Source organism: Panulirus ornatus, chromosome 9, assembly GCF_036320965.1.
Source record: "Panulirus ornatus isolate Po-2019 chromosome 9, ASM3632096v1, whole genome shotgun sequence".
In the NCBI taxonomy this organism is placed as follows: domain Eukaryota; kingdom Metazoa; phylum Arthropoda; class Malacostraca; order Decapoda; family Palinuridae; genus Panulirus; species Panulirus ornatus.
The window spans coordinates 1,580,534-1,592,014 of NC_092232.1; positions in this window are offsets into that span (position 1 = coordinate 1,580,534).

An 11,481-nucleotide genomic window follows, 5' to 3' on the forward strand; every position below is an offset into this window, starting at 1 on the left:
TTACCAAGCATTTTGTACTTACAAGTCATATTCTTGTTCCAGAAAGCATCACTTTGCATTTGTCTAAGTTGATATCCATCTGCCGTGTGTCTGTCCACTCTACTTCCAGTGTATCTAAAATCCTCTGACGCTTCAGGTAGTCTTTCTTCGACTTTGCTGGGCTTCCCAGTATCGTGTCGTCGGCAAATTTTGAGACTGAGTTGACGATTTCTATCTCTAGGTCAGTGATGTAGGTGATGAAAAGTATCGGTTCTTAAAGTTCTAAAAAGTTGTATGATAATGGAGGTTTATGAGATTGGAGCCCCATGAGTGTAGAAATCCTTACACCTACAGTACAAGTAGGAAACTACACACACACACACACACACACACACACACACACACACACACACACACACACACATAGGGTATAGCACCAAGAAAATGGAAGAGATCAAATATCGTGTCGATCTCAACGAAAAGTAGGTCAAGAAATTGCTCTCGATCACAGGTCAGTCTCGCTAATGAGTGTGGTGTGTAGAATACCGGACAGGATAATCGGTAAGCAAATGAAAGATTACTTGGGAAGGAGAGACTATCAAAATGAGAGACAACACGAGCTCGGGGAAAGGAGGTCGTGTGTGGCAATCCTCTTAAAGTTCCCTGAAAGAATGAGTTTCGTGCAGGACGAGTGAGATGGATGAGTGGATCGTGTGTTGCACGACTCTCTGAGGATGTGTGACGCTCTACCACATAAGAGGCCGCTGCTCAAGTTGGAATTTCATGTAGACATAGAGACGAGACTCCATCAATTATCAGACAGAAAACTATCTTTGTGGGAGGGAACTGAGGACGCGTGTTACAGAGAAGCCTTTTCAGAATGGGGTCATCAGTGTCATAAGGCAGAGCTCGAACCTTAATGTGTGCATATGACCTGCTACGCAGACTTAAATGTGTTTACAGATGATACCAAGATGGCACGAGAAATAGAAAAAGACAAAGGACTGTATCATCTTGCAATATGGACTTAGACGAGTCCCTGGAGCGTGGCTGACACAGATTATGAAATTCGACCTCAGGTAAACACAAAGTGGTGAGGATGGAACACAGAGGGAAAAGGGACCTTGTAATGACCATGATCTAGCAGGGCATCGTATGTGAGGGGAACGTGGGGGCTGACGCCTGACCGATCCTGCCACCAGAACATCAGAAAAGCAATGTATAGGAGACAAGCTGTCCACTGGAAGATATGAAGAACACTGAAACGTACAAATATAAAGAAATATTCTGCAGGTTTTTTGATATTGTATAAGAGACAAAGATTTCAATACACATCTAAGTTCACCGCACTCACAAAACGTAGAGCGAATTGATATACAGAAGGTTCAGAGGAGCAACAAAGATGGCTTATGAAGAATGAGACTTGAGTTACAGTGAGAGGTTAGAGGCCGCAAATTTCCCCTGCTACTGAAAAGAGAAGAGTAAGGGGAGACTTGATCAGAGATTTCCAGTTTGTAAACCATCTGAATGATGCGTCGTGAACAGTTCTTTTAGAGATGTAAATACAGAGCAACAATAGCACATGAAAAGAAAGTAAGAGACGCATCAGGAAAGTTGTGAAGCAGAACTTGTATGTATGAGAGTTGTGGATGACTGGGATAGGTAAAGTTAAGAGGGAGTAAATGTGGACAGCACACGGAAATTTGAAAAGTTGTATGATAGTAGAAAAAAAGTTCAAGAAAGCCAACGAGTGTAGAGTTCCATCCACCACTGTATAAACAGAGAACTGAAAATAGGTAATATCACACACACACACACACACACACACACACACACACACACACACACACACACACACACACACACACACACACACACACACACACACACACACACACACACACACACACGCACACACACACACACACACACACATGCTGGAAATGTGTGTAGATACACCTGACAAGTCACCTGAGATTCTACTCAATCTACTCCAATCCACACTTTCCTATGAAATTTACAAGGCAGCATGTTTACTACATGGTACAACTTCTTGGCTTTTTCCTACCATATGTTGTCGCTAGAAGAAATGGTAGATGAGGAGGCATCTTCTATATTACTCTCTCTCTCTCTCTCTCTCTCTCTCTCTCTCTCTCTCTCTCTCTCTCTCTCTCTCTCTCTCTCTCTCTCTCTCTCTCTCTCTCTCTCTCTCTCTCTCTGATTTAACAGAATGGGGAATTTCGATAGCATTACCGTCATCCAGCAGATAGGCTCGTCATGGACCATCAGGTCTCCTGTTCCTTACCCTTTCCATGTACTTCCATCCTCCTTGTTGTCTTCCCTCCTGTTTTCCACCTTTTCTTTCCCTCCTCACTTCCCTCCCTCTCTTCCTGCTCCCTCCCCTCGTGTGTGGAGGTCGCAACACACAGTAAATACTCACAAAATGTAAATCTGATTACTGTCTCGGAGACTTGATTCTGGGATGCGAGATGTAATGCGTGTCGCTCCGGGGAACTGCTGTGAAATGCCTCGCGCTGCCTCCCTGTGAACGACGGAGACAACTGGTGTGGCTCCCACCTACACCTTGGGCACTGCTGCGTCCAGCCCATGTCTCGGGCACTGCAAGGTGGAACTCACACCCCTGGGATTACTGGGTCACGCCCACACCTCTGGCACTGCTACGTCCAGCCCACATGTGGGGGCAAGTATCGAAAATTTAGACATTTAAACATAGAAGAAACAGGTAAATGAATATTGATACGCCTGTCACGATGTTCCTTGTGGAGTAATTGATTTCATTGTTTTCATTTCCTACTTGTTAGTTATGGTAACCTACGAACTGAAGATGACGAACTGTCTTGTGTTATCTTACTGGCCTTATTGTTCTGGGATTTATAGCTCTAACTAAGAGCTTAGGATCCAGTTTTTCAGTGAATCCGATTGTGCAGAAACGTTTCCTGACGACGCGTCGGGTGACAATTACTCACAGGATCCCTCTGTATTGTTCCTTGCTATTTCCGAGTTACATTAAAACTTCTATTTAGTCACCATGAAACCTTCACTTCTGTAGAGAGAATGTCTTGTGCTTATATAGTTTCTCCTCGTGTGGCTCGGTTCATGGTCCGGGGTTGTTATTGCTCCGTCCTGAACTCTGTGAAGCCTATCTTGGTCTCTTCGATGAGGAAGGGAATAGAACTCTAACTCCTCCTCAAGATTTGGTCTTACTCGTGAACTACAGAGGACCAGGATTATATCTGATATTTCTTACTGAAATTTTCTTGCAGCAAGTTTAACAGTTCCTGTTTTTTCATCAGCAGGTATGCCATACTTACCAGCTCGCATATCCTTGCTGGTGATAGCTGCAAGATTTTTCTCCTCTTAAACCCTTGGCAACCCTTTGGCAAAACATCTCATATTCATAATGTGTTTTCTTTTCATATCCTGAATATCTATTGCATGATTACCTACAGTGAATTTCGATAGCTATATCTCTCACCAGGCAGATGTTCTAAGTCATCTTACGAATATGTATAATCATTTTAAGATGTTAACACAATTCTTACTTTTCAAATCAGCAAAATAAGACTTTGACCGATCTACGTCAAATAAATCATTTATACACATTGTGATAAGAAAGGGAACAAGAACTAAATTCTGCAGTACTCTTAGCACTTCAGTTATTTAACCCACATACTGTGTTACGATGCGAAACGAATATTTTATCCAATTTCAGTACAATGAGCACTGATATCACATGATAATCTCCCATGTGAAATTTTTTGGAAATCCAAAAAATGTAATGTCAGCTGTTGTTATTCTAATCCATTTGTTATCTGTTTCAATATAAATCTGATAACCATTGTGGCTCACAGGGAGGTATCTAAACACTGTTTACATTACTTTTATTCTCGTGATATAAAGGCCTCAGAATGACCGCTAATCGATGCATTTCCTCTCGTTTGCTGAGCTTGTCTGACCCGTCTGTGTCTCACTCACTGAGCGGAGTACCGCTGGTAGCAATCGCCTTGTTTGAGCCACAGTATATATATATATATGTATATATATATATATATATATATATATATATATATATATATATATATATATATATATATATGATATCCCTGGGGATAGGGGAGAAAGAATACTTCCCACGTATTCCCTGCGTGTCGTAGAAGGCGACTAAAAGGGGAGGGAGCGGGGGGCTGGAAATCCTCCCCTCTCACTTTTTTTTTTTAATTTTCCAAAAGAGGGAAATATATATATATGAATAAGGAAAGTGAAAATATTATGCGAGAATTCCGTAAAGTAGTGCAGCAGATGAAAGAGTGAAGTAATACGAAGTATAATGGTATAGGCAGGACCAGGGTGGCTCAGGCCCGCTGTTCTAGTGAGCTTCATATTACTGCGTCTTTATGTGATGAGGTGAGTCCAATATCCATTGGGAGGAGCAGCTTCCCAGCGCCCTACCTGTGTTTATCACACAACAGCTGCTCGGGGATCATCATCCTCCCGTCTCGGACACCCGATGTTTCCAGCTGAGATCTGGAGAAAGTGTGTTTCTGTGGTGCTTAGGCCCAGACAACGATATATCGGGGTCAGGCTTCCCACGACGGTCATCTTGTGTTGTTAAAAGACACACACACACACACACACACACACACACACACACACACACATATATATATATATATATAGGGGATAGGGGAGAAAGAATACTTCCCACGTATTCCCTGCGTGTCGTAGAAGGCGACTAAAAGGGGAGGGAGCGGGGGGGCTGGAAATCCTCCCCTCTCGTTTTTTTTTAATTTTCCAAAAGAAGGAACAGAGAATTGGGCCAGGTGAGGGTATTCCCTCAAAGGCCCAGTCCTCTGTTCTTAACGCTACCTCGCTAATGCGGGAAATGGCGAATAGTTTGAAAGAAAGAAAAATGCATAGAGCATACACATACACATACACACGCATTTAATTCACTTCCATTGATCCTAGCACGGTCAGTAACTTAATGATATAAGAAATTTTTCCGTAACGTTGTGAGAACCTGTATCTCCATGTCTCTCTCTCTCTCTCTCTCTCTCTCTCTCTCTCTCTCTCTCTCTCTCTCTCTCTCTCTCTCTCTCTCTCTCTCTCTCTCTCTCTCTCTCTCTCTCTCTCTCTCTATGCAACCGAATTTCCTCGCTATCAGCCCGTCTTCATTTCTGTAAGGTGTGTGCCTCCTTCTTCATGTACACTTCATTATTCTTCCACTCAGTCAAACACCCACACCCTAGCCTGTGTCAGGTACCTATTTCATCAACCAACTCCCAGGACAGATGAACAGCTGGGTGGACTGTGGACCAGCTGCCGCGAACAGGATTCAAACCTATGCAGGTTTGATCACAGGAGGCCCGTGCATACCCGACTGTCAGTAACGCTGACTACTGCACCACGAACGTGTGTGTGTGTGTGTGTGTGTGTGTGTGTGTGTGTGTGTGTGTGTGTGTGTGTGTGTGGGTGTGCATCCAGCTCACACCCTCATCTTGGAATGGCATTCTCTTCCACTGAACAAAACACGAATCATTCTAGCCATCACATACGACACACACACATGACATTCACCCCACACACCAATAACATCAAAATAAAAAGCAAGACACAATCTAAATCCCCTCAGAACACTAACTGGCACCAGATTTCGACAGTAAAAAAGAAACACTGAACATGCTATATAAATAATTCATCCGCTTCACTCTGAACTATCCCTCGCCCACCTGCTCTTACATCCTCTCCAAAGCAAACATAACAAAGCTGCAAACAACATAGAACAGGACACTCAGAACAATCACCGTCTACCTAGCAACTATACGCACTCAACTCCTTAACACTGAAACAGAGATCCTCCTCGTACAATCCCACCTCATCATTCTTAGCAATCAATTCTATGCAGCAGCACTAAACCCCTCCCACCCTAACTGCTCTATAACGAACCACCAACGCCGATGTAGAAATAAAAAGCTTACCCCTGCATCACACTCCAGCAACCTCTACCCACAGATCTCCCCCTCTCTCCCCCCAACAAATTTTGAACTGATGAAACACATACCCACTGTGAAATAACCCGACAAACACTGATAAATTACAGACCTCCCAGCTCAGTATTATCCTCCATCCTCCAGATATACATCCACCAGACAAGCACGAGTCACACACACTCTCGCATGCGCTCCAACCATCATCCATGACTACTCACACCGGCTCCTATCCCAACACCATTCATGCCCACCATACACTACCATAATGATGACCAATAGCAACTACTGTCTCTCTCTCTCTCTCTCTCTCTCTCTCTCTCTCTCTCTCTCTCTCTCTCTCTCTCTCTCTCTCTCTCTCTCTCTCTCTCTCTCTCTCTCTCTCTCTCTCTCTCTCTCTCTCTCTCTCTCTCTCTCTCTCTCTCTCTCTCTCCATTTTATATATATATATATATATATATATATATATATATATATATATATATATATATATATATATATATATATATATATATATATATATATATATATATATATATATATATATATATATATATATATATATATATATATATATATATATATATATATATATATATATATATATATATATATATATATATATATATATAGTGTCTCCTCATCATCCCAACAGCAGGCATGTCACGTATGATTGTCTCCGGATATTGAGGTGCTGAAGGCGAGGCTCGGGAGGTATTAATGACAAGTGCTGGAGGGCGGGGGACGGGAGGGAGGCAGGGGTGGGGTGAGTGACAGGCTGAAGCAGTCGATACTGATGACAGACACAGGAGGACACACCGATACGCAGCTGACACATACACAGAATGATGCACCAACCAACAGAAAAACAAAACAGATAGAGACAGAAAGAATGAAAGAGTAAAAATGTAAGACCAGTGTACTGTGACTCAACCAATATCAAGCGACACTGTTCCCCTTTGGTAAATGTGTTGGTAGAGGTTGTTAGTGACGCTGGGTACAGCCAGGGTCGTTGTTGCAGGCTGGGTATTATCGTGCCTGGTGTTAGTGATGCAGGGGACACCAGCCGGGGGTTGGCGAGTCTGGCTGGTTAAAGTAACGCTGGCTATACCCGGGGGTCGGAGCTAAGGGGTTCGAAGCATTTCGGTGGGACAAACTCGACCTGAGGAACTCAGATGATATAACATTGGTATGTTGCCCCGTAACCTTATCTTTGTAGAGCTCATTAGGCTATGTAAGTCCACACTATAGATGGCCCAGTGACCAATGATGTTTACAATCATATATCTGTGTCCGAAAAAGGGTATTAACTCCGTAAACAAAATGGTAACATTAACTTGTCAGTGTGACATACATATCCTTCCATTTCGTTTTATTGACTAACTGTGGAACAAATACGAAGCGGAGTAATTCACCAAGGATTGTCTCGTCTTCGACTCGGACAGTATTGAAACATCCAAAGGAAGCAATAAATTGGCCCTCACGTTCCTGTTGCCTGAAGGTATAACTGTCCCAGGCTGATTGTAATGGAAAGTTGAATATAGAATTAGTGAGACATTATTTGGAGAGAGAGAGAGAGAGAGAGAGAGAGAGAGAGAGAGAGAGAGAGAGAGAGAGAGAGAGAGAGAGAGAGAGAGAGAGAGAGAGAGAGAGAGAGAGAGAGAGAGAGAGAGAGAGTAGGGTGCTACTGGACTTAGTCTGTATGAGGCTGCACCACATATAGAGAGTGACCTTTGGTGAGGCTGTACCATTGGGACTGTAGTCTCGTCAAAGAGCTGATCAGTCGTAAGGAGTTTACATTTCCCTGCATTTGGAAGTGGAGCAGCCTTGGGCTGCAGGAGCCTCTGGAAAGACGCCCTGGGTAACACCAAGATTTTCATGGAAAGAGATCCTGGTGTGACTGTGGGTAACTGTGGGTGACTGAGTTTGGTAAAGTGTGTAAAAGAAGAAAGCTAAGAGTAAATGTGAATATGAGCAAGGGTATTAGGTACAGTAGGGTTGAGGGACAAGTCAAATGGAGGTAAGTATGAAAGGAGAAAAATTAGAGGAAGTGAAGTGTTTTAGATATCTGGGAGTGGATTTAGCAGCAGGTGGAACCATGGAAGCGGAAGTGAGTCACAGGGTGGGGGAGGGGGCGAAGGTTCTGAGGCGTTGAAGAGTATGTGGAATGCTAGAACGTTATCTCGGAGAGCAAAAATGGTTATGTTTGAAGGAATAGTGGTTCCGACAACGTTATATGGTTGCGAGGCGTGGGCTATAGATAAGGTTGTCCGGAAGAGGGTGGATATGTTGGAAATGAGATGTTTGAGGACAATATGTGGTGTGACATGGTTTGATCGAGTAAGTGATGAAAGGGAAAGAGAGATGTGTGGTAAAAAAAAAAAAAGAGTGTGGTTGAGAGAGCAGAAGAGGGTGTGTTAAAATGGTTTGGTCACATGGAGAGAATGAGTGAGGAAAGATTGACAGATGATAAATGTGTCAGAAGTGGAGGGAACGAGGAGAAGTGGGAGACCAAATTGGAGGTGGAAGGATGGAGTGAAAAAGATTTTGAGCGATCGGGGCCTGAACATACAGGAGGGTGAAAGGCGTGCAAGGAATAGAGTGAATTGGAATGATGTGGTATACCGGGGTGGACGCGCTGTCAATGGATTGAACCAGGGCATGTGAAGCATCTGAGGTAAGCCATGGAAAGTTTTGTGGTGCCTGGATGTGGAAAGGGGGCTGTGGTTTCGATGCATTGCACATGACAGCTATAGACTGAGTGTGAACGAATGTGGCCTTTGTTGTCTTTTCCTTGCGCTACCTCGCGCGTGCGCGGGGGAAGAGGGGGGGTGCCATTTCATGTGTGGCGGGGTGGCGACGAGAATGGATGAAGGCAGCAGGTATGATTATTTACATGTGTATATATCTATATGTCTGTGTATGTATATGTATGTTTAAGTTGAAATGTATATGTGTGTGTGTGGGCGTGTATGTATATACATGTGTATGTGGGTGAGTTGGGCCATTCTTTCGTCTGCTTCCTTGCGCCACCTCGCTAACGCGGGAGACCACGACAAACTATAATATATATATATATATATATATATATATATATATATATATATATATATATATATATATATATATATATATATATATATATATATATTGGACTCATAGGAATATATATATATATATATATATATATGGTGAAGGTTGAATCAGCAAGAGAGGCGGGTTTAAGGTATGTTAGGAGCTGGGGGACTGGAGGTGATTCAGTTGATATTTGCAAATGACACGGCTGTGACAGCAGACGATAAAAAAAAAAATCCAGAAACGAGTAATAGAATTCGGAAGAATGTATAAAAGGAGAATGTTGAGTAGGAAAAAATAAAATTACGGCATTGAAATGCAGTCGAGGGAGGAGGAGGGTGGAGGACACGGGATGACTTGAGTGTAATTATGAATGGTGAAGAATGTATTTCAAACTTCAGTAAAGTAAGATGACTGAGACACTTATCTATCATCTTCTACTATAAACACACACACACACACACACACATATATATATATATATATATATATATATATATATATATATATATATATATATATATATATATATATATATATATATATATATATATATATATATATATATATATATATATATATATATATATATATATATATATATACATATATATATATATATAAATTAGGTACAGTAGGTTATTAGGTACAGTAGGGTTGAGGGTCAAGTCAATTGGGAGGTGAGTTTGAATGGAGAAAAACTGGAGGAAGTGAAGTGTTTTAGATATCTGGGAGTGGATCTGGCAGCGGATGGAACCATGGAAGCGGAAGTGGATCATAGGGTGGGGGAGGGGGCGAAAATCCTGGGGGCCTTGAAAAATGTGTGGAAGTCGAGAACATTATCTCGGAAAGCAAAAATGGGTATGTTTGAAGGAATAGTGGTTCCAACAATGTTGTATGGTTGCGAGGCGTGGGCTATGGATAGAGTTGTGCGCAGGAGGATGGATGTGCTGGAAATGAGATGTTTGAGGACAATGTGTGGTGTGAGGTGGTTTGATCGAGTGAGTAACGTAAGGGTAAGAGAGATGTGTAGAAATAAAAAGAGCGTGGTTGAGAGAGCAGAAGAGGGTGTTTTGAAGTGGTTTGGGCACATGGAGAGGATGAGTGAGGAAAGATTGACCAAGAGGATATATGTGTCGGAGGTGGAGGGAACAAGGAAAAGAGGGAGACCAAATTGGAGGTGGAAAGATGGAGTGAAAAAGATTTTGTGTGATCGGGGCCTGAACATGCAGGAGGGTGAAAGGAGGGCAAGGAATAGAGTGAATTGGAGCGACGTGGTATACCGGGGTTGACGTGCTGTCAGTGGATTGAAGCAAGGCATGTGAAGCGTCTGGGGTAAACCATGGAAAGCTGTGTAGGTATGTATATTTGCGTGTGTGGACGTATGTATATACATGTGTATGGGGGGGGGGGGTTGGGCCATTTCTTTCGTCTGTTTCCTTGCGCTACCTCGCAAACGCGGGAGACAGCGACAAAGTATAATAATAATAATAATAATATATATGTATACCGGGGTTGACGTGCTGTCAGTGAATTGAATGATGAGAGAGCTTGGGAAGTGAGTCAGTTGTTGTTCGCTGATGATACAGCGCTGGTGGCTGATTCATGTGAGAAACTGCAGAAGCTGGTGACTGAGTTTGGTAAAGTGTGTGGAAGAAGAAAGTTGAGAGTAAATGTGAATAAGAGCAAGGTTATTAGGTACAGTAGGGGTGAGGGTCAAGTCAATTGGGAGGTGAGTTTGAATGGAGAAAAACTGGAGGAAGTGAAGTGTTTTAGATATCTGGGAGTGGATCTGTCAGCGGATGGAACCATGGAAGCGGAAGTGGATCATAGGGTGGGGGAGGGGGCGAAAATTTTGGGAGCCTTGAAAAATGTGTGGAAGTCGAGAACATTATCTCGGAAAGCAAAAATGGGTATGTTTGAGGGAATAGTGGTTCCAACAATGTTGTATGGTTGCGAGGCGTGGGCTATGGATAGAGATGTGCGCAGGAGGATGGATGTGCTGGAAATGAGATGTTTGAGGACAATGTGTGGTGTGAGGTGGTTTGATCGAGTAAGTAACGTAAGGGTAAGAGAGAGGTGTGGAAATAAAAAGAGCGTGGTTGAGAGAGCAGAAGAGGGTGTTTTGAAATGGTTTGGGCACATGGAGAGAATGAGTGAGGAGAGATTGACCAAGAGGATATATGTGTCGGAGGTGGAGGGAAAGGAGGGCAAGGAATAGAGTGAATTGGAGTCATGTGGTATACAGGGGTTGACGTGCTGTCAGTGGATTGAAGCAAGGCATGTGAAGCGTCTGGGGTAAACCATGGAAAGCTGTGTAGGTATGTATATTTGCGTGTGTGGACGTGTGTATGTACATGTGTATGGGGGGGGGGGTTGGGCCATTTCTTTCGTCTGTTTCCTTGCGCTACCTCGCAAA